Below are 27,024 nucleotides of genomic sequence, written 5' to 3'. Positions count from 1 at the left end.
CATGCAGATTTTGTTAAAATTTTCCATTAAATATTTAGTTTGGCCCACGATTTAGTCCCAGTTTTTAATTTCGGCCTCTGTGAATTTGAGTTTGTCACCTAAAGTATACAATGCACAATAATCCATGGATGTCCATTTGGTGTCATTTTGAGCACTTCTCAACATTCAAAAGATATTTATTAACATTTCGCTCTGAACCGTAAATCACTGTGGCGACGGTGCAAGTTTTTCCTCACTCTGAACTCCATGGATAGCTGATCCGAAATTAGCTGGTTAGATGATAAAATTACCACTAACCTTGCGACGTTTTCAGGGTGAGGTTAAATTAGATGAGTGCAGTTGCTGTGAAATCCTGTTATCCGGTTACAAATGTGCCCTCATGACTTGTCCCCGACTGCTCCTAAACCCACTATTCATTAACTCATTATTTGTTCCTTGGGCTGCTTCTCTCTCTCCACAGTCATCACCTTCACATCAGGGTGTAAACTAAGAGACGCCCTGTTGTCGTATTAGACGTAGCGTGTGAAAGGAGTACTTCAAATTACGAACATGCCGTAGTAGTACAAGTAGTTATGACACTAAAGGCACACAGTGTAACATTCTCAGTGTTGGGGAGTAACAGTTTACATGTACCAGAGTTATGTAATCAGAGTACAAATTATGAGTAACTATATTCAGTTACAGTTACTGTTTCAGTGAGTGGTAATTGGATTACAGTTACTTTGTTGAAATAAATGGATTACATGGCGGTATTTTCCTGTTTTCACATTTTGGGCTTTTTTTTTTTTTTTTGGTAATTTCACTCATTACCGGACACTAAACCAGGTCTAAACCAGGTCTAAACCAGGACTAAACCAGGACTAAAACCAGGTCTAAAACCAGGTCAAAACCAGGTATAAACCAGGTCTAAACCAGGTCTAAACCAGGTCTAAAACCAGGACTAAACCAAGTCTAAACCAGGACTAAACCAGGACTAAAACCAGGTCTAAAACCAGGTCAAAACCAGGTATAAACCAGGTCTAAACCAGGACTAAACCAGGTCTAAACCAGGACTAAACCAGGACTAAAACCAGGTCTAAAACCAGGTCAAAACCAGGTATAAACCAGGACTAAACCAGGTCTAAACAAGAACTAAACCAGGACTAAAACCAGGTCAAAACCAGGTAAACAGGTCTAAACCAGGACTAAACCAGGTCTAAACCAGGACTAAAACCAGGTCTAAACCAGGTCTAAACCAGGACTAAAACCAGGTATAAACCAGGTCTAAACCAGGACTAAACCAGGTCTAAAACCAGGTAAAACCAGGTCTAAAACCAGGACTAAACCAGGACTAAAACCAGGTCTAAAACCAGGTCAAAACCAGGTAAACCAGGTCTAAACCAGGAAAACCAGACTAAACCAGGTCTAAACCAGGACTAAACCAGGACTAAAACCAGGTCTAAACCAGGTCAAAACCAGGTAAAACCAGGTCTAAACCTAAACCAGGTCTAAACCAGGACTAAACCAGGACTAAACCAGGTCTAACCAGGTAAAAACCAGGTAAAACCAGGACTAAACCAGGTCTAAACAAGAACTAAACCAGGACTAAAACCAGGTCAAAACCAGGTATAAACCAGGTCTAAACCAGGACTAAACCAGGTCTAAACCAGGACTAAAACCAGGTCTAAAACCAGGTCTAAACCAGGACTAAAACCAGGTATAAACCAGGTCTAAACCAGGACTAAAACCAGGTCTAAAACCAGGTATAAACCAGGTCTAAACCAGGACTAAACCAGGACTAAAACCAGGTCTAAAACCAGGTCTAAACCAGGACTAAAACCAGGTATAAACCAGGTCTAAACCAGGACTAAAACCAGGTCTAAAACCAGGTCTAAACTAGGACTAAACCAGGTCTAAACCAGGACTAAACCAGGTCCAAACCAGGCATAAAACCCGGTCTAAACCAGGTCTAAACCACGACTAAAACCAGGACTAAAACCAGGTCTAAACTATGTCTCAAATAGGATTTAACAAGACCAAGTCATGCTGCGTGGACCATGTTTTCTCCTCTTCTATCAATAATATTTTTAATTTGGTTAAGTAAAGTCTGGGCTTTTTATTTTCTTTTATCAGACAAAACATCTTATGTGAAGATTTCCTCGTCTTTGCTTCTCTACAGCAAATCAAGTAATCCAAAGTATTCAGATTACATTACTCACTTTAAGTAATTTAATGGATTACGTTACAAACTACATTTTGGGGTATGTAATCTGTAATCTGTAGGCGAATACATTTTAAAAGTCACCTTCCCAACACTGAATATTCTGGTGGAGGATTTGCTCTCTGTTTGTAGCCGTGATTCTGTTTGTTTATGTTTCACAGTTTGGCACAAGCTGGTGAATACTCCAGGCCAGGTCAGATCTGTGGAGAGGCTGCCCAGCTCACAGTAAGAATGCAAGATTTTCTATGTTTTGTGTTAACACCTGAAGATGTTTAAAGCCAAATTGTGGAATACATCAGGCAAAGGAATGATATCTCCATGGAGACGAGCAGGTGCAGGAATGTGGGTCAAATATATATTTTTGTTTTTGTGTCATAATTCTGTTACTACAAATGCTGCAACTTCAATCACATACTCCATATCGTCAAAATTGAGTCCAGTCAGAACGCTTTGACAAAAATTTCCTGTCTCCCCGATTTCAGAGGGGTGTGATTGACAGGCGGATTAACCAATCAGAGAGACGCATGCTGTGTTCAGTTTAAGCAGCTAAAACAAAACTCAAATCTCAAAACAATTACCGTAATTTCCTGACTATAAGCCGCTACTTTTTTCTCACACTTTGAACATTGTGGCCAATTAAATGATGTGGTGAATATATGGAGGGATTCTTTGTTTAGCACATTGTCATTCATATATATGGTCTATGGTTTGGTAACACAGCGGATACGAGCAGACTGAGTGCAGAAAACGTCGCTGTCTGTGCGGGTAACATGAAGTTGCAACGTTATCAGCACTAAAATAGTTTATCGTCGTGTGATAAAATAAGTTATGATGCTAAATGAACATTAGTGAGGGGGATACGTTTTACCCTTATGTGTAAATGACGAGAAGAAACATCTCAAACTTCAGCAGCCAGATATCCACTCATACCTGATCAATAGAACTAGCCCCCTGCCCCCGAGAGAATCTGAAATCTGCTGAAATCCTCCAAGACACTGATGCGATACCAGACAGGACAGTAGGAAAAAAGGCACTGCAAAAAGTACAGTTTGCCCTGATGAAGTGCCGATACACACACCCTCCTCATGGAAAACACACACATTTTCGTCCGCTTGATGTGGCTGTGGAAGAAGGAAACAGAGCTGCGCACGGGCAGCAGCAATAAGTCGATGGTGAGATTTGGCGTCGACAGACTTCAAACTTCACCCCAAAAAGACGACAAAAGATCAGAGCTCCAGACTCCTCCAAGGGGGACCCCGCGGCTTACCCAGGTGCAGCCGATATATGTACAATTTTCTTTTTTATTTTGTTGATGCCCTCCAGCGTGTTCCTGGGTCTTAAACCTCCGGGGCCCCTCAAAAAACGACTGCGCGTCCCACAATGCCAGAGCGCTTTAAAACCTCCACGAGGTGAGGCGCCACAGGAGGCATCCGGAACAGATGCCCGAGCGCACACCCAACTGGCTCACTCTCCGACGTGGAGGAACAGCGGCTCTAACTCTGAGCTCCTTCCCGTGTGACTGAGCTCACTCGACACGCTATCTCTAAGAGCGCCCAGCCACCCTGCGGAGGAACAACCCATTTCAAGCGCTTGTATCCGCATCTCGTCCTTTTCGGTCACTTTACCCAGAGCTCATGACCATTTAGACAGTTTGAGAAAAGTAGGAATGAAGACTGACCGGTAATATTCAGATTAAGAAGTAAAAATATTTTGTTCAGAATGATTTGAGAATTTTCAAGAGGAGACATCTTCCACATTTGAGAAACACGTGATTTAAATTAGCGGCTGCAGTTTCATCGTCTCAAGTTTGGATGTAGATTCCTTTTTTCTCTATGGTCCGCTTCCAGACGCTTCTGGATTCTAACAGACCGTAGAGACGACCGGCTGATCAGGCAAAGGAATTATAAAGTGGCTAATGCTCACTTAATTGAATCGAGAACTTTTTATCCTTTTGAAATGTACTCAAGTAACAGTATAGTGTTATCTTGCCGTTTTATCAGATGGCGTTGGATGATAATTGGATAAGAGCCGAGTAGATCCAGCGCTAACCCACTAAAGACAGGCGGGAGAGAGAGAGAGTGGAGCCGATTAGACGAGCTGCAAGGGATCTGGGAATTGGGAACATCCAAACTCTAATCCCTTTTTTGAAAACACATGGGAAATTTCTCTTTCCAACAGAAGGTACAGCTAAAACCCTTCACTCCCTCCTCAGTACAGCCTCTCCCCTCACATGAATGACATGGACCGGGGTGAGCCGGTGGTCCCTGTAATAAAAGAGGGTGCCCTGGGTCCTATATGGCCCTGATGAGCTTTGAGAACCGCAGTAGTGAAATTAAAGGATTCGAACAGAAGGTGAAAAAAGTCCAGATTTAATTGCCTCATTTGAGCTGCTCTACACTGAGGGTGGCCAGAGGGTCTGAGCTAAGAGAAAGTACAAGGACTCGTAGGTTAGCAGGAGTGGAGTTGTGCGCTAAGAGCTTTCTCAACTAAAGTGTTTTGCATTCATTTTCAAGCTATTGCAAAGAGAAGTACTCAATTAAAAGTACTTATGAATAATAGTACTCAAATTGTAAATACTGGCAGGCTTAACCATATGACGCAAAATTGACTCTTGAGCTTTGAGCCTTGTTATAATGTTGTTATCTCATCAAAAACAGACCCAGAGTTGTGTTTTTTTTTTTTTTTCATACATTCTCCAAAGCTCAAAATGCTCTCATGTAGTGGTAGTTTTCAAGTAATCAGCTACCTTTTACCTTTTGTTCAGTAAAGATTGGCGTTTCCAAGCCTAAAATTATTCAAATGATTCTAGTGAAGCTGAAAGGAGTTTAAAAACACAGTGGAGCACTTCCTGTATGACATCACAAGGTGAAACAGAGTGTTTTCTGTTTGAGAGAAGAACCTAATGTGCAGGGTTTGTGTGTTAAACGTGATTGAATGAAACAAAACAGAACTCCAGGTCTGTTTTTGATGAGGAAACAACATTATAACAGAGTATTAGCCTTTTCAATGTGCCCTATGAGTCTTCTGGAGGAGGGTTTATCTCCATGGAGATGTCATTGCTCTGCCCGGAATGTTCCACAGTCTGACATTAAATTTATCTTTGTTCATTAAGACAAGAGATGGCGCCACCAGGCCAAGTTATAGGTCAGATCTGTGGAGTGGGAATGCAGAGTTTTCCAAAGTATTTTCTAGCACCTACTTCAAAACTGCATGTTTAATGTAATACCATATTTTTCAGACTATAAGGCGCACTTAAAATCCTTTAATTTTCTCAAAAATCAACAGTGCACCTTATGATCAGGTGCACTTTATGTGTTAATTCTGGTTGTGTTTTCTGACCTCGAACCGTTTTTTTTTTTTGTGGTACACGGTGCTCAAAAATGTGTCTAAATGTTTTACTACAACTTTGGTAAACTATGAAGCCGCACCATTTGATGGATTGTCGGAGCATTATGGCTACTGTAGTCAGGAGCCTTGCGGAGTAAAGGCCGAAATATAATTCTGCATTGGCTCAACGCACACTGCCGCCATCGCAAAAAGAACACACATATTCCACTGAGTCATGTCCTTTAGTCCGACAGAAGCACACAAGGAGCGAGCTGTTTTTTCAGAACTTATAGTTTATGCAAATGAGCCATGTGGTTTTAAGTTTTGTTTCTGTAAAATGTAATCAAATGTGTGCATACTCAATGTATATTTGAGTCTTCGTAGGAAATTAAAAAAACTAACTTAAATAATCCATCCACATTCATAATCCACATTCACCAAGACAGGGAGGCAACGCCGGCCAAATTACGCCACGATCTGCCAATGGATCGTGGACGTCTGGGCTAAGGATCAGTCTCAAGTGTCGTCCGTTTGTTTCACTTAATGTGCCTTATAATCCAGTGCACCTTATGTATGAAAAATATTTTATATACTACACTATAAACACTACTGATTGAACTACTATGTAACCCTACTTTGGCCAAGTTTGAAGTCGGTATAGTTTACGCACTTTATACTTTTCAAACTATTATTCAAACACTTCAAGTACCAGTTTTAGACAATATTCTCTTATGAAATGTCTGTTCCCTTAAGATTGCCAACTATTCCTGACCTTGATTTCCTGCACACCAGTGAAAATCTCCACTTCTGCAGCGATTTGGGTGATCCAAACTTCAAAATGGAAGTAATTTTAGCAGCCTTTCCATGCAGTTGACCCAATTTATCTTCAAAAGACACTCTTCGCTGGCCTGGATTCATTCTGGCTATTCAAACTGTACCTATTATATAACACACAGGCACACACGGAAGCAATAACTGATTCGGGGGCCCAGGAGGGGGAATACGCCATCAAAGTCTCGGTTAAAATGTGGATCTAGTGTTCCCAGATAGAGCTGTGTCTATGAACCAGTGCTGCTAATTGGTCCATGGTGTTGCATTGTAAATCCTGATGTTATTTACAGGTGGGTGGCTGAAGTCTGTGGAGTGAGTTATTAACCTTCACACATGAGAAACAGATGACGGCACCGCAACTAAGAGACCGGAGAAGTGTTAAAGGTGCACTTCTGCTGGACCATACCTACTAATAAAGATCATATTACATTTATTTAGCTTGTTTTTATTCAATTTCAAGTGTTTATACTTTGTTTTGACGTCACGCTGGGTTTCTTCTAAATGTATGTGTACGGTAGAATGCTCAGGAGTTATCACGGTGACCAAAAGCACACATTAACAAACAGAGCCAAAACAGTTTTAAGATAGAAAAATACTAAATGGATTTAAATAACGCTTTTTCAGGAGCCTGTGATCAATACGAGTGTTCATGGTCCTGTTTAGGAGTTTGATTTTCAACAAAATGTAAAAACGACTTACTAGGAGTGTGCAAAAATATTGAAATATCGATATATCGTATGATTTAATGTGATACAGTATCAATATCGTGGATTGCTGTATCGATATAAATAGCCAAGAGTATTTTTTGGTATATTTTATTACATTATTCTGTTACAGAGTTACAGTTTTGTTGTTGGTTCAGAGGAAAGAAACTCGTTTATGTAACACATTTGACATTTTCACTGTTTTGATTATTAAAATGTTTGTGTTTCATATGAACTTTGCACAAGAAGTGGTTTAACAAAGACTTCACAGCCATCATTTAGCCTTCATTTTTTACTGAACCGTATCGAATGGTTTTGAAATATATCGTATTGAAATGTATAAATGTATAAATGTATCATATGCTTGTATAGAGAAAAATCCCTCAAACCGTCTTACTTGCAAAATGTGAGATTTATTAGGACAAACTCTGCAATGTTTCGGCACTAGGCCTTCATCAGGCATAAAGTATATTTTTTAAAACTTTTAAAGTATATTGTTAAAAAAATATATAATAAAAACAAAAGTACCTTACAAAAACACACATTCATACTGTGAGCACAGTCTCCTCTCCACAGATCTGACCCTTAACTTGGCCTGGCCGTCACTCACCTGGTGTGTCCTTGAAGTTAAATTTCATGTCATACTGTGGAACACTACATAAAAAATTGTAATAATAATTTAATAATAATAATTTTTAATTTTAAATAATAAAAAAAAAAACAGACTGTTCAGATAGATATGTTTTTTGCATTTGAAAATAAAATAAAAAGTTACCAAAAGTACCCCCTATGTATCTTCTATTTCTTCTTAAAATCTGATACCAAGCCTACTACAACTACTACTAATACTACTACTACTACTACTACTACTACTACTACTACTTGGATACTAAATACTCCAGTAGCTATAGTTCTGACTATAAATACAACAAAACAACAAAAAGTTTAATTTCAACACTTGTCCAGCAGCAGTGAAAACCTAATCAACGTGACCACAACTCCCTGAATTTCTTCTCCCATTCAGACTATTATTGGACCATTTTAGCCCATGGTTTATCTTTCTAATTTTCAGTAAGTACAAGGCCTTTTAAAGCTCTATAAAACGCTCGTTCCTATAGGCCTAGTTCTTGTCTAGGAATCCTGATAATATACTCTCATCATTACTGAGTACATTAAAGACCTTTGAGACCACCAGCGGGTACGTGCCGTGCCCACCGTCCCCCGTAAATCATCTGAAAGTGTTAAAGCTGTGTTTGATGTGTGAAGTTGTACCTCCATTGTTATTCCTAAATAGATGACTGGCTCTTTAAATCGCAGCGGGGGCGGTGCTGTCCCGGGGAGAGGGAGGAGGGCTCTGCGGGGAGGAGGAGGAGGAGGAGGAGGCATCGGTCGCTGCTGCCGCTTGGTCCTCTGCTTTGTGCTCCACTCGGACACTAGTCGCACTACGAGACGCGAATACGCACCGAGGACACCTTCCCCAGCCCGCGATCATCCAAGGACGCTAAACTTGACACGGTTTTGGGTCTTTTTACGCGCGGGAGAGGCTTCAGGAAGTTGGGATTTTGACTGGAACTTCCCCTTGGATCTAAAAAAGCAAGGTAACTTTTTGATAACTCATGTGCTATTGTTTAACCAGCGTGCGTAAAAGTCCAAAGTTAACGTGACGCTCCAAACTGTAACTTCACATTATTTCTTCATCACAGACAATATTTACCAGCGTATTTACTTAAGTTTAAGACAAAAAGTAACGGACAAATCTGCGTCTTATCTGAACCCCCAATCCCTCTCTCGGGGCACCCCATATGGATCAACAATAGGGGCTCATCTGTGCGTACGCTGTCACGTTGAGTAGGAGGAACGTTGCTTGTTTACGTCCTCTCTGCGCGCTCTTTTGGCACACTAATAATGATTGATAGATAAAGGGTAATCAGTTTAAACAGATCAGATCATTTTTGTGACAGTTTCATTTATTTTTCTGTTCAAACTTCACTAAAGCACAATGGCACTTGACTGAACTGACTCAAGTATTGTATAACAACTTGGAAAGCCTGGTTGCTGCTAAGCCATAAACTATTCATATGTTTTTTTCTGTGTTAGCAAACTGGGCTGGTGATTCAGGAAAATGAAAGGAAAGTTGGCATCCATATTTAAGTGAGCAAACTTTTTCGTAAACAGAAATACACAGCCACTATTTATTATAGACCTCGTGTTTATCCCCATTGATTATTATTGACAGATAGACCAAGTTTATTTGTAATTACATAAACATAAAGTACTGAGTGTTGTAGATCATTTAATATATAAAGAAAAAAAAACAGAAGAAGGAAGGATGACACTCTTTATGATTAACTACTTCACTGTGGAAATGGCAGTTGTAGATTTTTGAATATGGACATGGAAATTCATATACATTTTTATTTCTCCTTTTTTTAATTCACCAAAGATAGCCTCTTATTTACAGTTATTACAGACATTATATTACTACTGTTACCTACTCTCATAGTCTTTTCTGCTCTGTTATGCCTTTATTCGTCTATAAATCCTTCCAGAATTTAATAATAAGCATAGTAATAATAATTAGGCCTTTCACGAAGCACGGTATGTTGCTAAAGAGATATATAATGATTATACTGAAACTACTTTTTGCCTCTGACACAACAAAACAGGAAAATCCTAGTGAAACCTTTTTAAATATACTGTATATTTGTGTAAAAAGCATGAGCTGCAACAAATAAATCACAGAACCAATATTTAGCAATTAAAGTTAATTATTCAACACTCCACATCTCAAATCTTAATGTATTACAACTGAAATAACCAAAATTTCCACATTTTTGCAAAGAAATTGTACATAAAGTAAATATTATGCCTTAGAATATATTGTTCTAGATTTCATATATTGAACAATAAATCAATATAGTCATTATTATGGATATAGTATCACCAAAGTTCTGTCATAATATAATATAAAAGTTTTATAAGAATTATAAGTTTCTTTCCTTAAATGCATTGTTTTATTTCAGCAATAGCTAAAAAACTGAAGAAACTCAGCTGAAATAGAACAAAAGTTCATGGTCTATGTAAAAACATGAGGAAATAATTGTTATAAAGAACTTGTCTATCTTAATTATTTGGATTTTGACACTAATATAGCCCCAAGTCAAGGTTTTTTAAAAGGATAAGTAGCAATTCTGTTTGTATCTCCACAATATTTCAGTAATATCGTATCGTGAAATGAATAATTGTATCTTACCCTGTGATTTGTATATCATTACGCCCCTAGTAATTATACTGACAGGCCTACTTGTAACAGTGTCCTGAATACCTATGTGTGGGTATGGCTTAATCGGACAGATGGAGGATGAGGCTGCACTTCTCAGCGAGTTACGTAATAATAATTCTCTATAGAGGCCAAGCGTATGAGCTCGGATACAGTGTCAGCGGCCGGCCCCAGTTACTTTACAGCTGCGGTCTGATCGTTTCCTCTGCTCAGACCATCAATCCATCAGCCGTATTGGATCGGACCACCTTTCTATAGCATTAAAATAGGCTGCAACCTGGATGTAATTTCCCCCATGTGGTCACTCTGCCTAATAAGGTGGATAATTTAAAATGAAGTGGTGCCAAGTCTTTGCACCTGCCCAATTTGTCTAATGCTAATTCAAGGGTTATTCTTGGTAATTTGGGTGGTTTTGACAAAATAGCTATATTTTTGGAGATTACATTAATATAAATAACCAGATGATATGTAGTTTTTTTTACTATACAACATAAATATGCTATAATGACTAGGGAAGTATAACAATAACCGAAATATCGTCATGATATTGTATTTTCAAAGTTCTCACAATAATATCGTGGAACATCACAATATATCGAATTACAAGTCTCTTTGTTTAAATGAAGAGTTATGCTGCAGCAATAGTTAAAAAAAAGACAGAGGGAACTACATAGACCATGATCCTTTGCTCCATTTCAGTGCGGACAACAAGAAGAAATAACAGTTCTAAAAATGTTTAAGTCTTAGTTCTTTGGATAAAGTCTTGTCAAGGCATTTTAAGAGGAAAAAGGAGCATATTAACAATTTTGTTCGCAGCCTCAACACAATATCTCAATAAATATCGTATCATGAGATGTATATCGTGAAAATATAAGTAGAGATATGGATATTGTTACATCCCACAATATAGCAATAACTTCTGTTCCTTCATTTAAAAATGCTCTGGTTCAATATTTACAGAACCTGTGTAACTGTTTTTGATCATTTTGTTGTTCATCTTGTTGTATTCTGTGATTATCTTTTAACTCTGTTTTATTTTTATTTTTTTATTTTTTTTTTATTATTATTATAATATATATTTTTTTCTTTCAAATTTGTTTTATTATGTGTCAAACAGTCAAGCGTGAATGAGTGTGTGAGTTTTGTTGTTTTGATGCTTACTTTATGTATCCTACTGTCTGCCCTACTGTATCTGTCTTTTGTGGTTGTTTTTATGAGGACCCCCTCGAAAATGAGATGGCGAGACATCCTCCAAACAAATAAATTCAAATTCAATAAATATCGTGCTGTGAGGTTCATACAGTGACAATATCGTATCGAGAGACTTGGATATCGTTACACCCCTAATAATGATGCGATGATATATATTATCCTTGAAAAAACGTCGTGGTTGAAGTTCAAGTTTTGCAGAAAAAGTGAACTGACATTAAAAATAATCAGAAATTGCAGAAATATCACATTATATCTCTATCCTTTTCATTTTTAACTTGACATTTTAAGTTATTTATATTCTTTTAAAGCCAGTTTCTCATCTTATCTTCTTTCTCAGATCATATATTAACCCTCAAAAGTCACTACTTCACTAGTCCATTTTATACCAATCACTTTTTGTCACTTGTAATCAATCCACGTGGTAAAATGGAGGCCCTCTCAGTTTAAGTGCCTAATGCGTTCGCTCTGTTTGTGTGACCCGTGCCCTTTGACCTTTCAAACCACACATGACCACACCTTAGCAACAGAGCAGGAGTTCACCAGGATTTGTCATAGATCGCTAAGTGACTAAACCGCATGTCAATGGTAAAAGCAATTTTCTTAAGAGTTTAGTGTGCTCGGTTTCATTGTTTCCATTCTTTCCAGATAGTGTATTTTTAGCCGTGACTTGCATTTTTTTTGTTACTATGACGATTAACAACAAGGGTAATAGGGAACTTGATCTGTGTAATGTTTAATTAACTTTTTTGAGAACTTCCTTGTCAACAGAAATGGCATTGTTTTGTGGTTGTGATGTAGATTTTTTTTTTTTTTAAACAAATTTCACTTTATAGTGTTTACATTCAGAACATTTATTCATTTGTTGTGAGCATTTTCTAATCTCAATGTCCCATACAAGATTTAAAAAAAAGACTGACTGGGCACAATGAGCTAATGTCGGTGTCTTAATATGCAACTGATCCAAAAAATAACTTTGTGGTATAGGTGAGATTTGTGGTTTGTTTGTTGTTTGCTTAAGTTACTACATGGATATGACTGGATAATACCGGATTAAGTTAAGAAACAGCCACAACTTTACTGTATACTAAATAGAGTTGTTAAGCTGCACAAATTTCAAACTCAATTTTCAGACTAAGAAAAAAAGCTTGTGCTTATTAATACTGATTTTGATACCACAACAAAATTTATTTTTTTAAGCAATAGACTGAAATAATTCTTTTAATGTTTCCATGTGGTTTTTCATTGTAATATTCTAAAATGTTACAGAAAACATCAAATATTCTCCTATTTAGATCATTATTTTCAATGTTGATACTTTTTCAAATGGGAATCTAGTTTTAATTCTAGATATTGTTTTTTATTAATACCATATTGACAAGTAGGGATAACCGAAATATTGTGATATCGTATTGTCAAAAGTCTCACAATAATATCGTGGACCATTACAATATATCGAATTACAAGTTTCTTTTCTTAAAAGCATGATTTTACAGTAGCAACAGCTTATAAACATCGGGAACTACATATCCCATGATTCATTTCAGTGCAGACAACATGAAGAAATATGTTTTTTACTTGAATCCTAGGGATTATGATGGAGATAATTCACATCAAAATCTTGTCTAGGCTTCTAACGATAATCAATAAATCAATAATTGTATATAATATGTATATATAATTGATAACTTTTAACAAGCCTGATAACTTTTCTGGATGCGATAATTTCTATTTGCATGCTTGTGTGTTTTCCTCGTCTCTCTCGCTGTCTACGAAAGAAACTGAGAGTCAAAAGGATTCTGTCGCTCTGTACTGACTCCTCATTTCCTTAGCGTAATGACACTTGAACGAACGTGTCAGCGTAGAAGACTATAGACGGATTATTTGTTCATCAACAAGTCTATTTTATTTTTTTTTTTTAGGTCTGTTGTTTTTGGTTGTCTTGCAGTTCATGTGTTAAAATGGTCTCAAAATATTATCGTTTATCACAATAATTTCTTGGTCAATTAATCGTCCAGCGAAATCTGTTTTCGTTACAGGCCGACTCATAATAATACTGTGGGCTGTCACAATATATCGAATCACAAGTTCCTTTGCTTAAATGAATGGTTTTTTAGTAACAGTAACTAATAAACATTGGAAACTACATATCCCATGATTCATTTCAGCGCAGACAACATGAAGAAATATGTTTTTTACTTGAATTCCTATGATTATGACGGAAATAATTCACACCAAAATCTTGTCAAGGCATTTTAAAAGCAGAAACATGTCCAATCTACAATTATATCAGCCTCTCCAAAATATCGCAATAAATATCGTACTGTGAGACGCATATCGTAATGATATTGTTGTTTGCTTAAGTTATGGACTGGATAACACTGGATTAAGTTATCACAGTTAAAAAACAACCACAAATTTTAAACTCAATTGTCAGACTAAGAAAAAGGCTTGATACTAAATACTGATTTTGATACTGTAAAGAAATATATATATTTTTTAATACAATAGACTGAAATAATTCTTTAAATGTTTCCATGTGGTGTTTTGCTAATTATGCTATGGACAGACCGTTCTAAAATGTTACAGAAAATGTCAAATATTCTCCTGTTCAGATCATAATGTTCATTGTTGATACTTTTTCAAATGAGAATCTAGTTTTAATTCTAGTTAGTATCAGATATTGTTTTTATTAATACCTTAATGCCAAGTTGGGATGTAACAATAACCGAAATATCATGATATCGTATTGTCAAAAGTCTCACAATAATATCGTGGACCATCACAATATATCGAATTACAAGTTCCTTTGCTTGAATACTTTTTTTTTTTTATAGTAGCAGTAACTTATAAACATCAGGAACTACATATCCCATGATTCATTTCAGAGCAGACACCATGAAGAAATATGTTTTTTACTTGAATTCTTGGGATTATGATGGAAATAATTCGCACCAAAATCTTGTGAAGGTATTTTAAAAGCAAAAAAAACCCCCGTCCTATCTACAATTATATCATCCTCTCCAAAATATCGCATTAAATATCGTACCGTGAGATGTATATCGTGATAATATCGTTGTTTGTTTGCAGAAAATGTCAAATATTTTCCTGTTTAGATCATTGTTGATACTTTTTCAAATGAGGAAAACATCAGGAACTACATATCCCATGATTCATTTCAGCGCAGACAACATGAAGTTTTTTACTTCAATTCTTGGGATTATGACGGTAATGACTCACACCAAAATCTCGTCAGTGTATTTTAAAAGCAAAAAAGTGTCCTAGCCTCTCCAAAATATCGCAATAAATATCATGAGATATCGTTAGGCAAGGTAATTTTATTTGTATAGCATTATTTGCACACAAATTAAATCAAAGAAGGACATTAAAATCATAATACAAACAAATCAAAACCTTTAATAATCATCCTAAAGTCAACACTGAAGAGAGAAGAAGTATTTTGTGTTCACTTCCTAAACGCCGTTGCTGGACTTTGCCTTGAAGTTAACTAGAGGCACTAGTCCAAGGACAGACTCAGCTTTGCGTCACCACCCTGACTCACCCACGCGTACTCCGCCGTATCCTGTATTTATGCCACAGTAGCGCATTATCACACATAGGCCTATATCTATTCACTGCCAGAGAGCTCCAGCCGTTGGTTACCAGGCACAAATCTCTCTGTTACGATCTATTGTGCGCAGAGAGAGAAGGGAGAGGAGAGGAGAGGGGGCAGATTTGTGTATGTGTCATATGGGTTTTCTGATGGTACTGGAGTTTTAGTGCGCTCTGGAGACTGGTGTAGTACATAAGCTGGCCACCTGCCCAGCTATGAGGTCATCCCTGTTTTATATTGGAATAAGGGAGGACTGGAGGGGGAAGGGACAGACAGGCAAGTCCATTTACAGTCATGAAATACAGTGTGCTGCGCTTGAGGTTAATTAGAGTTAGAATAGCTGTGGTTTCAAATGTTACGCTATGTTCTGTTTTGGAAAATGTTCTGGAAATGTTTTGATTTCCACATTCTTGATTGTGTGATTGCAGTCTTCCATAGTCTGGCCAAGCTGGTTCCAAGTACTGCAGGTCAGCGACACAAAATGGAAATACGTTTGTAGTCTTTTATTTAAAGGTGCATTGTGTAACTTTTCTGGTGGAGCGTCCGCCAAATGCGTAATTAAAATGTTATTGCTTTGTCTGGAATGTTTCACAGTACGTATTTAACCTTTCGATGTTCACGGAGAACGAACCACACCAAGGTTACGTTCACACTGAAATGAATCACCGTGTCACCGTAACACCATATCGGAAACGATGTGTGACCAGACATGTCGTTTCTGTGTCTGCAAGCCTTCCCTATCCACACAACTTTACACAGAAACGAAAATGAAACCACATGGCTCATTTGCATAAACTAAGCGCTCAAAAAACAGCTCGCTCCTTGTGCCCTGACGCGGTTCAGCTTCTGTCGGACTTAAAAAGGACATCAGACTGGATTATATGTGTTCTTTCTGTGACAGAGGGGTGTTCTGCTGATGGTGAGTCTGTTCTGTGCAAGTAGTTCTAGCTCCGCTGTTTCCCGTTTGTCTGTGGTTTGTTTAAACTGTTTTCCACAATAGCGTCACATGACCGATGTCACAAACCCAGCGAATCAGAAAAGCACAAATCACATTGACGTGGTCCAAACTAGAGCTCCTACAACAATGCATCAACGTTTTCAGGCGTCCACACGGTGCCGAATCAGATCTGTATTCAGATGAATTTGTGTGAGCTGGGGGCACCAGATCGTTCCGTCTCTGGAGCTGTTTTCCATCGGATTAGTGTGAACGAACACTGTATCCACAACGAAAACAACTCGAATACGAAGTAGTGTGGATGGGGCCCAAGTTACACGTCAGATCTGCAGAGAGTCAACCCTGCTCAGTCAGTCAGAATGGTTGTTTTTCCTTAGATTTTGTAATTTAATGAATGCAAAATAGAGCTGTTTAATGTCATACTGTGGAACAAGTATGACCCCCAACCCAAAAAGTTACATGGTGCACCAGTTACGAACATATATATTCTGTTTTGTGGTTCAAATCATGTTCGATCTATGTAGGTTTTGAAAAGGTATGGAGAAAATATAGATCAGTAACCTACCATAAGAGTAAGCAACAAGAAAACAACACAGTATAGTAGTTAGAGTGACAATTTTAAACTTTCTACACAAATAAAACTAAGTGCGAAACATAATTTAAACAGGAATATGGGGCGTAATAACAAACCTTGTCTAAACAGGGCTACGATTGGCCAAAGGGCATTTCAAACCAGTTCTTACCTAACCACCGTTGCTCCGTATCAAAGAAGAGATCTACACTTCATTCTTGGCCCCAACTCAAAACGAGCACAAACCAACTTGAAACTTCTTCCGAGTACCACTAGAAGAACCAACGGCCTGTTTACTTCCTTCCATCCTGTGTTGTGTAGTTCTTTCATGACGGGAACACAAACTTTAACTTATTAGGAAAAAGACTCATTAGTTTCACATGCAACCTTAACTGTAAATGGCTGTAGTTTCATGCCACAGGAAATGCCTATGTAAATTATCCTCAGTTTGTCTAATCCACCCTGCTCTCTCTCCCGAACTCCACAGGGGGAACGCAGATGGAACAGCCAGGGAAAGCCTTGGCATTTGGACCTGTTTTTTTCTCTTTTTTTTTTGGTTACAAGTTTACTATGTGCCTGTAGACTCTAAAGGTCAAAGTACATTGGTAAAAATTTGCCAAATATTCTGGAAATGTCCAGCTTGCGGCGCGCGATACTGACGGCAAATTCCTGCTCGATGCCGTCACCGGAGTTTTGACTTGGCTGAAATAGAATCTAGTTTCAAGTGAGATCATTTGATTCACACAGTGCTAAAACTAAATCAAAAGTGCTGTGTGTTGTGACTATAATTAACAGGGCTGTACTTAATCTTAAAAATGTGAAAACAAAAGTAGAACAGAACTTCACTTTAAGCAGTTGGCAGTGGTTCATTATTGTTCATCACTTATTTCGTAAACTCAGACTTTCCTAATTCGTTATTCAAAGTGATGAGTAGAGCTGCTCGATTATGGAAAAAAATAATTATCACGATTATTTTGGTCAATATTGAAATCAAGATTGTTCAAACGAGTATTTTTTAGTTACATGATGCATTTATTCAGCTTTTCTCTTTCTCAAAAAAACACTTACAACAACAATTTACACAAAACTTTCAAATTTAAAATAAACATAGGCTACAAATATGAACCTTAGAGCAGTTTTGTGACGTATAAACATAAAATGAATAGAATATACTTTGAACATCCAATCCAATCCACTTTATTTCTATAGCACATTTTCACAAACAGTTCCCAAAGTGCTGCACAAATACATAATAATAACAACAATAATAAAATGTTAAAATAAACGCTCAGATTGAATCATACTAGTCTTAAAATAATAAAACCAGTAAAATAAAATAAGAGCAAAATTATAGAATAGCAATAAATAAAACCAATAAAATACATTTAAAATAAATTAAATAATTAAAAGACAGAGAGGACCACACAACTCACGCGGTGTTAAAAGCCAGAGACTAAAAATGAGTCTTAAGATGAGACTTAACATGAAATAAGGCATAGAAAAACATAAATGTATCTAAAATAAACTATATATCCAGCTGTTCTACAATCTCCACATTTAAAAAAATAAATAAATATACATATTTATATAAAAATATAAAAATAAACTTTGTTAAATTTTAATCATTTCAACTCGATTATCACAATCGCGATCAAAATCATGATCAAAATACGATTAATTGCACAGCCTTAGCCTTTCACAACTTGGACTCAGGACAGAGCAGAGTTTTGCAGTCGCAGTAAAGGTAATGACAACTAGCATGCTCACCGTGCATTTCCTGATACAGGGGTAAAACAAGACAGGTCTTTTAACTGAAAATTAGACCAAAAAGTCACATTGATGTTTAAGTGCAGCCTGGATTTTGTAACATATACTCAATTGAATTGGAAATTATGAACTTATAAAACAGCTGAAATTGTGTGGCTTTGTCTGAATACATTTTAAGAAGATCGCACTGACCACTTAAGTAACTTTTTTTGGAGTTCTTACAGTGGAAATGTCTGTCCTGTATCATTAAGAAGTTGCCGATACGATACATATCTCGATACAGTGCAATTTCGATTTGATACAATATATTTCAAATCAGTTCGATAAGGTTCAATAAAAAATAATTGTTAAATCATGGCTGTGACACTAAAAGTCTTTGTTAAACCACTTCTTGTGCAAAATTCATATGAAACACAAACATTTTAATCATCAAAACAGTAAAAATATCAAATGTGTTGAATAAACGAGTTTCCTTCAACTAAATAAGCAACAAAACTGTAGCTCTGTAACAAAATAATTGAGTAAAATATTGTAAAAAAAATACTCTTGGCGATATATCGATACAGCAGCCCACAATATCGACACTGTATGTTTAATGTGATGATATTAAAACAATTCAAAATGTCGAGTATTTTTGCACACCCGTAATGTATAATGATAAATAACAATATAACATAGTAAGGTCAATTGAACCAAGAAAGTAGCTTATTTCTTACATTTTATAGCTTTTTTTCATGTCCTTATACTTCAATTTCATTTTGAACATAACATATTTTTACTTGACAAACTTTTAACTACATTTGCTACTTCTATACAAAATAAAACATCACCAACCCTTGAACCTTTCCCTGTAATCGAACCATAAAAATGCTTCTGCTTTAGCTTTTGCGCCGCAGTCCTTGGGCAGCAGATAACATCTTTAGACCACAGATAGTTTGTTTGGGTTGTTCTCTGTGCAGCCATTGAAATGATAAATAACCAGTTGAACAGGAAGTAGTGTATTCCTATGGGGTGGACAAAAACACAGTCATTTCAATTGTGAGGTTGATAATACCCCAGTCTGTAACCTTTGTCTGTGTTAATATATGTTTATCATTTAACCCACTGTCAGTACGTATAAATTTATTGTGGATTTCTTGCTAAGAATAGATCATTCTCACAGCACTATTGTTTCGGAGTTCGTATTGTGACAGGAGTTGAACTGGTAGCGATGATTGACAAGTTAAAGCTTCGGTTTCAAAGTAAATTGCGTATTTTCGAGCTCTGTGTAAGCTTTTCAGAATGTGGTTCCGGTTTAAGGTTATTACATTGGAACTCCGTCTGTCACAGCACCTGACGCACCTGTACCGCCTGTCACGCCTGTCACCTGTATGGGAACACGTCAAGGTGCATCACTCGGAAAGAATGGGACCGCTGATTACAAGTTGACTAAGTATCAGACAGTTGCAATTATCAATTAGACAGTGATTCATACGTTTGCTGAAATGATGTGCGTAAACATCACATCAAAGACAGAACTAATCTAGGACTAAGCCAAGCCTACATCAGGACTAAACCATCATCAAAGAGAAACTAGAGATGGACTGATAATTGTTTTTTTCATGGCCGATACTTGTTTATTGTTTGTTTGATTGTTTAAGATCCAGATAAACCAATGACCTCTAAGCTTTGTCAGTGTTTTTGGGCCGATATGTAGGTCAGATTTTTGTGGTTTTATCTCATTTGAATAGAGGTGTAACAATATCCAAGTCTCACGATCTGGTATTTATCGTAGGAAAGCTCACGATATGGTGGAAAGGCTCACGATTAGGAATGTAACAATATCCAAATCTCTGGGTACAATATTTTCATGATATACATCTCACGGTACGATATTTATTGTGATATTTTGTGGCTAATATGCTACTTTTTCCTCTTAAAATGCCTTGACAAGACTTAATCCAAAGAACTAAGACTTAAAACTGCTTAGAACTGTTATTTCTTCTTGTTGTCTACACTGAAATGGAGCAAAGGATCATGGTCTATGTAGTTCCCTGTCTTTTTTTTTTTAGCTATTGTTGCACCATAACTCTTTATTTAAGCAAAGAGACTTGTAATTCGATATATTGTGATGGTCCACGATATTATTGTGTGAACTTTGACGATACGATATCACGATATTTCGGTTATTGTTACATCCCTACATTTGAATTTTCCCATCCACGATGTTGGATGTTCTACATTTTTCCATTTTCTTAGAGTACCTTGTTTCAGGTTTAGCTCTAGTAAAATGTGAACTTGATAATAATAAATAATCTTAAAGGTGCACTGTGTAACCTTTCTCTCTGTGGAGATGTTATTGCTTTGTCTTGAATGTTTCACAGTAAGGCTGGGTATTGTCAAGAATTTGAATCTCGATACAGTGCACTTTCGATTTGATATGATATATCTCAAATCAATTCGATATGGTTCAATAAAAAATAAAGGCTAAATCATGGGTGTGATACTAAAAGTCTTTGTTAAACCACTTCTTTTGCAGTGTTAATAAAAAACACCCATTTTACTCATCAAAAGAGTGAATATGTCAAATGTGTTGCATAATTGAGTTTCCTTCCACTGAACAAGCAACAAAACTGCAGCTCTGTATCAAAATAATTGAGTAAAATATACCAAAAAATACTCTTGACGATATACTGTAGAACCACGATATCGATATTGTATCATCATTTCATTTCAGAGTGTGTCAAGTCTGTAACTTGGTCTGTGTGACCAAACCAGGCCAAGTTACAGGTCAGATCTGTGGAGAGGCAAGCCCACTCACAGTCAGAATGCTTGTTTTTCTTGGTATTTTTGAGCTATAAAACCACCTGTGATTTAATAAATATAAGGTAGAGCTGTTTAATGTCACACTGTGGAACATTCCAGGCAAAGCGACGGCCCCTCCATCAGAAATGTTACACAGTGCACCTTTAAGGACTCATGAATTTGTATAACATCAGTGTATGTACTTGTAAATACTATATAACATCTTTAAGGCTACATGTTTTCATTATTTAAAGTTTGTCTGTTTCAATTCAATTTTCAGATTACTTCAACTTTTATCACAAAATTGGACTTTTATTACAAAATCGCTCATTTTTCTGACCTGAGAAACCTGTTTAAAAGGAGAGATGATTGATAGATTTACCGCGCACTTAATTTAACTTGTAATTCCTCCCGTGAGAATATTCATTAAAATTTCACTCATTTCCCTCAAATTTTCACAGTCAAAATCACACGAGTTGCCATTTGGTCTCACTTTGGAGCGCTTTGTGAAAATCTTCCCTTAAGCTTTGTACAGTTTTATCTGGGTGTGTAAAGTGAATGTCTCAAAGCTCTTGGCGCCGTGTCACTTTGGTGTAGGGCTCTATTGAAATCCAATATCCAAGTATAATCACTGCTGCCTGAGCTCTGCATCTGTACTACAGTCTGCAGTACACTCAGAGTCGAGCAAGAGCCACAAAGCTTGAGATTTCACTAGTTGTTTTAAAGTGCCTATGTTACACAATTTTCTGATCTATGTTATAATGTTGTTTCCTCGTCACAAACATACCTGGAGTTGTGTTTTGTTTCATTCAGGTGTGTAACCTTTCTGGACGGAGTGTACAACTTGTTTGTCTCCATCAAAATGTCAATACTTTGGTTTAAATTGTCCACAATATGGTATTAAATAGGGATGTGACGATATCCAAATCTCTTGGTACGATATTATCACGATATACATCTCACTAGTGTTGGGGAGTAACAGATTACATGTTACCAGAGTTACGTAATCAGAGTACAAATTATGAGTAACTGTATTCAGTTACAGTTACTGTTTCAGTGAGTGGTAATTGGATTACAGTTACTTTGTTGAAATAAATGGATTACACGGCGGTATTTTCCTGTTTTCACACTTTGGGCTTTTTTTTTTTTTTTTTTTTTTTTGTAATTTCACTCATTGCCAGGACACTAACCAGGTCTAAACCAGGTCTAAACCAGGTCTAAACCAGGTCTAAACCAGGTCTAAAACCAGGACTAAAACCAGGACTAAAACCAGGACTAAACCAGGTCTAAAACCAGGACTAAAACCATTACTAAACCAGGACTAAAACCAGGTCTAAACTAGGACTAAACCAGGTCTAAAACCAGGACTAAATCAAGACTAAAACTAGGTCCAAACCAGGTCTAAAACCCAGTCTAAACCAGGTCTAAACCAGGTCTAAACCAGGACTAAACCAGGACTAAACCAGGACTAAAACCAGGTCTAAACTATGTCTCAAACAGGATTTAACAGGACTAAATCATGCTGCGTGGACCATGTTTTCTCCTTCTTCTATCAATAATATTTTTAATTTGGTTCAGTAAAGTCTGGGCTTTTTATTTTCTTTTAGCAAACAAAACATCTTATGTGAAGATTTCCTCGTCTTTGCTTCTCTACAGCAAATCAAGTAATCCAAAGTATTCAGATTACATTACTCACTTTAAGTAATTTAATGGATTACGTTACAAACTACATTTTGGGGTATGTAATCCCAACACTGCATCTCACGGTACGATATTTATTGCGATATTTTGGAGAGGCTGATATAATTGTAGATAAATACGACACTTTTTTGTTTTTAAAATACCCTGACAGGATAAACACATACTAATGCCTCTAGTTAACTTCAAGGCAAAGTCCAATAACGACGTTTAGGAAGTGTACACAAAACTACTTCTTCCCTCTTATCTTTTAGTGTTGACTTTATGATGATTATTGAATGTTTTGATTTGTTTGTATTGTGATTTTAATGTCTTTCTTTGATTTAATTTGTGTACGAATAATGCTATACAAATAAAATTACCTTGCCTTGATTGACTTTGCATTAGGGATGTGACAATATCCAAATCTCTCTGTACGATATTATCACGATATGCATTTAACGGTACGATATTTATTGCGATATTTTGAAGAGGCTGATAAAATTGTAGATAAATATGACACTTTTTTGCTTTTAAAATACCTTGACAAGATTTTGGTGTGAATTATTTCCATCATAATTCCAAGAATTCAAGTCAAAAACATATTTCTTCATGTTGTCTGTGCTGAAATGAATCATGGGATATGTAGTTCCCAGTGTTTATTAACCATGCATTTAAGCAAAGGAACTTGTAATTCGATATATTGTGACAGCCCAGGATATTATTGTGAGACTTTGGACGATACGATATCCCGATATTGCGGTTATTGTTACATCCCTAGAATTAAACTAATAGGTCTTTCATTTATTCAACTACAAGTGCTCAAAAATGGCTTAAAAACATCTATTCTTACTGTGAGTGGGGGTTGCCTTTCCGCAGATCTAACCTGTAATTTTGGCTTGCATGTCTCCATGGAGATTCTTAAGTCTATGGCCGGTGATGTCAGTTTCTGTGATGTCTGCAAACGTTCATGTGCGCTAAAACTTGATTTGAAAAAAATCGTGGATGAAATCGAAATCGCAGTATCTGACAGAAAAATCGCAGTTCAGTTTTTTTCTTAAAATCGTTCAGCCCTACCATGGAGATTCTTAAGTTTATGGCCATACTGTGGAACATTCTAGTCACATCTCCATGGAGACAAGCAGATGATGAACCCTTCACCGGAAATGTTGCGCAAAACACTTTTAACACACAAATCTTGCATATTTAGGTTCTTCTCTCAAACTGAAAACGCCCTGTTCCAACTTGTGATGTCATGTGGTAAAACAGGAAGTGCTCTAATGTGTTTTTCAACTCTCAACACGTTCACTAGAATCATCTGGATAATTTCAGCCAATGTTTACTAAAAAAAAAAAAAAAAAAGGTCAGGGGTAGCTATTAACTTGAAAACTACCACTACATGACATCATAAGGTGAAACAGAGCATTTTGACCTTCGAAATTGTAGACAAAATAATAATAAACATGTGTGAATGAAGCAAAACAGAACTAAGGATAAGTTTTTGAGAAAGTAACAAAATTCTAACATGATTTAAAGCTCACAAGAGTCAGATTTGTGTAATCTAGGACCTTTAAATAAGTTGTCTTCATGGTATTTTTAAGTTTGATGTTGCAGTTTCAGATGAGTGGAAGGTGGAGCTTGGCCTATGACAAAAAAATTATCATATATTTTTTTCCCTTGTAATGATGGATTACGTTTTTTTAATGCTCTGCTCCAAACCCCATCTTTTACACTGACAGAGGACTGGCTGTAGAAGTCCTGATTAAAAAGACCCAAAAATATCATTGACAATTACAAATCTTGATTAAAGTTTGATTGATTGCACAGCCCTAATAACTCCTTGTTCTAAGTAGGTTGTGCTCATAATGTTTTAAAACCTGATGTCTTATTTTGAGCTTCACAGCTTTTGAAAAGGAACATTTGTGGATTTTCTTCAAGTTTTGCAACTTTATCATTTTCTGTCCACAAATTTTCAATGTTAAATTTATTCCTAAATTTCCTTTCAACTCACAACAATGACACTTTGATTGAACAATGTCACCAATTTCTGCCTCAATAATTGAACCAATAATTTCATTTTTGTTCGTTTTTGCTGACCGAGAAAGTGAATTTTCAGATACTTTTTCTTTTGTATTTACATAACCAGAAATGAACCATAAACCAGGACAATATTGACACTTAAACAGCAAATTTGACCATATCAGTGTTGAACTATGGAGAAGCTATTGCAGTATGTAGGTTGTATTTATTATTATTTATTGACTCATTGTTAAATAAATGATTGACATTATTTTTATGTACTATGATAAGATTTTAGCTGTGGAGAGTAAAAAATAAATAAATAAAAAAAATAAGTTCTATGACTTATTGGTACCTACTACTAATACTATTTATTGCCACATTTTTTTTCTTACGTACTTTACAATTTCACATTCTATAGGACAATAATATTTAATGCAGATGGGGTCAAAAAGGGCTAAAAAGAATGTGGTTCAAATGCAGTTTTTCATTGTAATATTGTGGATTTTTAGGTTTAGTCAGAAATGATCAGGTTCAACATTTGTGAATTTTACTTTTGGATATTTTAAAAGTACAACATAATCAATAGGAAAAACTTGCTCTGGCCCTCCACGTGGGAGTATAACATCATCACATTCTTGAATTTGAAAACTATCAATTATTTTAAATTTAGAATAGTTTATTGGGGATAACTCTGCTTTAGGGTTATTGTGTTATAAATTTAGTGGCATAAATTGATTTCAATATTATCCTATATCTGCACTACTAATATATCACACTTTGTTATATTATTGCAGGCCTAGCACAAGTTGATACCAGATGTAGCCCACAGATGTAGTCTTGCAAGTCTCCATGGAGTAGGGCTGAATGATCTATTGTTTTGGACCGAAAATCGCGATCTCAGACGACACGATTTTGGGATTGTCAAAACCGTTTTTCGTTTTTTTTTTTTTTTTTTTTTGCAGTGCTCCTAAAGACCAAAAGGTGAAGTTTAATTCTGCGTCTGCTCAACACCGTCCCCTTGTCACGTCATTTTTGATTTCTGGACCTGCGTCGAGGTTTATGCGCCGCTAAGTAATTCACCGCCACAACGCAAGGAGGTGAGGATTTAAACCTGGTGTTCATGTAAAGTTGAAACATGAACCATCTCCAACGTGATAGAAGCACAGAACAGACTCACCATCAGCAGCACATCCTCTGTCACAGAAAGAACACTCATATTCCACTGAGTCATGTCCTTTAGTCTGACAGAAGCTGAACCGCATCAGCAGCACAAGGAGTGCGCTGTTTTTTTTTCAGCGCTCATAGTTTATGCAAATTAGCCATGTAGTTTTAAGTTGAATTTCTGTAAAACGTAAACAAATGTGTGCAAACGGTCCAGCGTCAGAACGTCGGTGCAGGACTCTGGTATGATGTAAGTTTCTGTGATGTTTGCAAATGTTCATGTGCACTAAAACTTGATTTGAAACACACACAAAAAACAAAAAACGACATGCAATACCTGCTAGAAAAATTGCAACATCTATTCTTAATGTGAGTGGGGTCGCCTCTCCACAAACCTAACCTGTAATTTTGGCTTGCAAGTCTCCATGGAGATTCTTAAGTCTATGGCGAATGATGTCGGTTCCTGTGATGTTTGCAAATGTTCATGTGCACTAAAACTTGATTTGAAAAAAATCGTGGATGAAATTGAAATCGCAATACCTGCCAGAAAAACTGCAACTCAATTTTTTCTTAAAATCATTCAGCCCTACCATGGAGATTCTTATGCGTATGGCCATACTTGGGAACATTCTAGTCACATCTCCATGGAGACAAGCAGATCTCGCCACCACTCTCCACCAGAAAAGTTGCACAATGCACCTTTTAACAGATTTATTTTATATAATTGCAAGCTTAGCACAAGCTGATACCAGATTTAGCCCATATTCAAACACACTCTACTATGGGTTTGGGTCTGTTTTGGTCCAGTAATCTCTCATTGTTTTTGCAGCAGAGGAACAGGTGGTCTAACCCAAGCGTGCGCCACCGAGACAAAGGCACACTGTTGGTTTAACCGCGCTCACCTCTGGCCATGCAAGTGAAAA

General features: G+C 36.7%; 1 protein-coding gene across 2 annotated transcripts in view; it reads left to right on the top strand.

Annotated features, from left to right (window-relative positions):
* The first annotated feature begins 8,476 nt into the window (after positions 1 to 8,476).
* The window catches only part of cdc42ep4b (CDC42 effector protein (Rho GTPase binding) 4b), a 55,068-nt gene continuing 36,520 nt past the window's right edge, over positions 8,477 to 27,024 (top strand). The window contains exons 1-2 of one of the 2 annotated variants that reach the window (XM_055150006.1): positions 8,477 to 8,660; positions 25,903 to 26,037. The gene's annotated coding sequence lies outside the window, so the exon portion shown is untranslated. The remainder of the gene's footprint in view (positions 8,661 to 25,902; positions 26,038 to 27,024) is intronic. The other variant, XM_055150005.1, reaches the window with a different exon arrangement.

This window comes from Boleophthalmus pectinirostris, unplaced genomic scaffold (assembly GCF_026225935.1).
Source record: "Boleophthalmus pectinirostris isolate CB_2022bp ecotype Guang Dong unplaced genomic scaffold, ASM2622593v1 HiC_scaffold_14, whole genome shotgun sequence".
Taxonomy (NCBI): Eukaryota; Metazoa; Chordata; class Actinopteri; order Gobiiformes; family Gobiidae; genus Boleophthalmus; species Boleophthalmus pectinirostris.
This window is presented reverse-complemented; position numbering and strand designations above follow the sequence as displayed.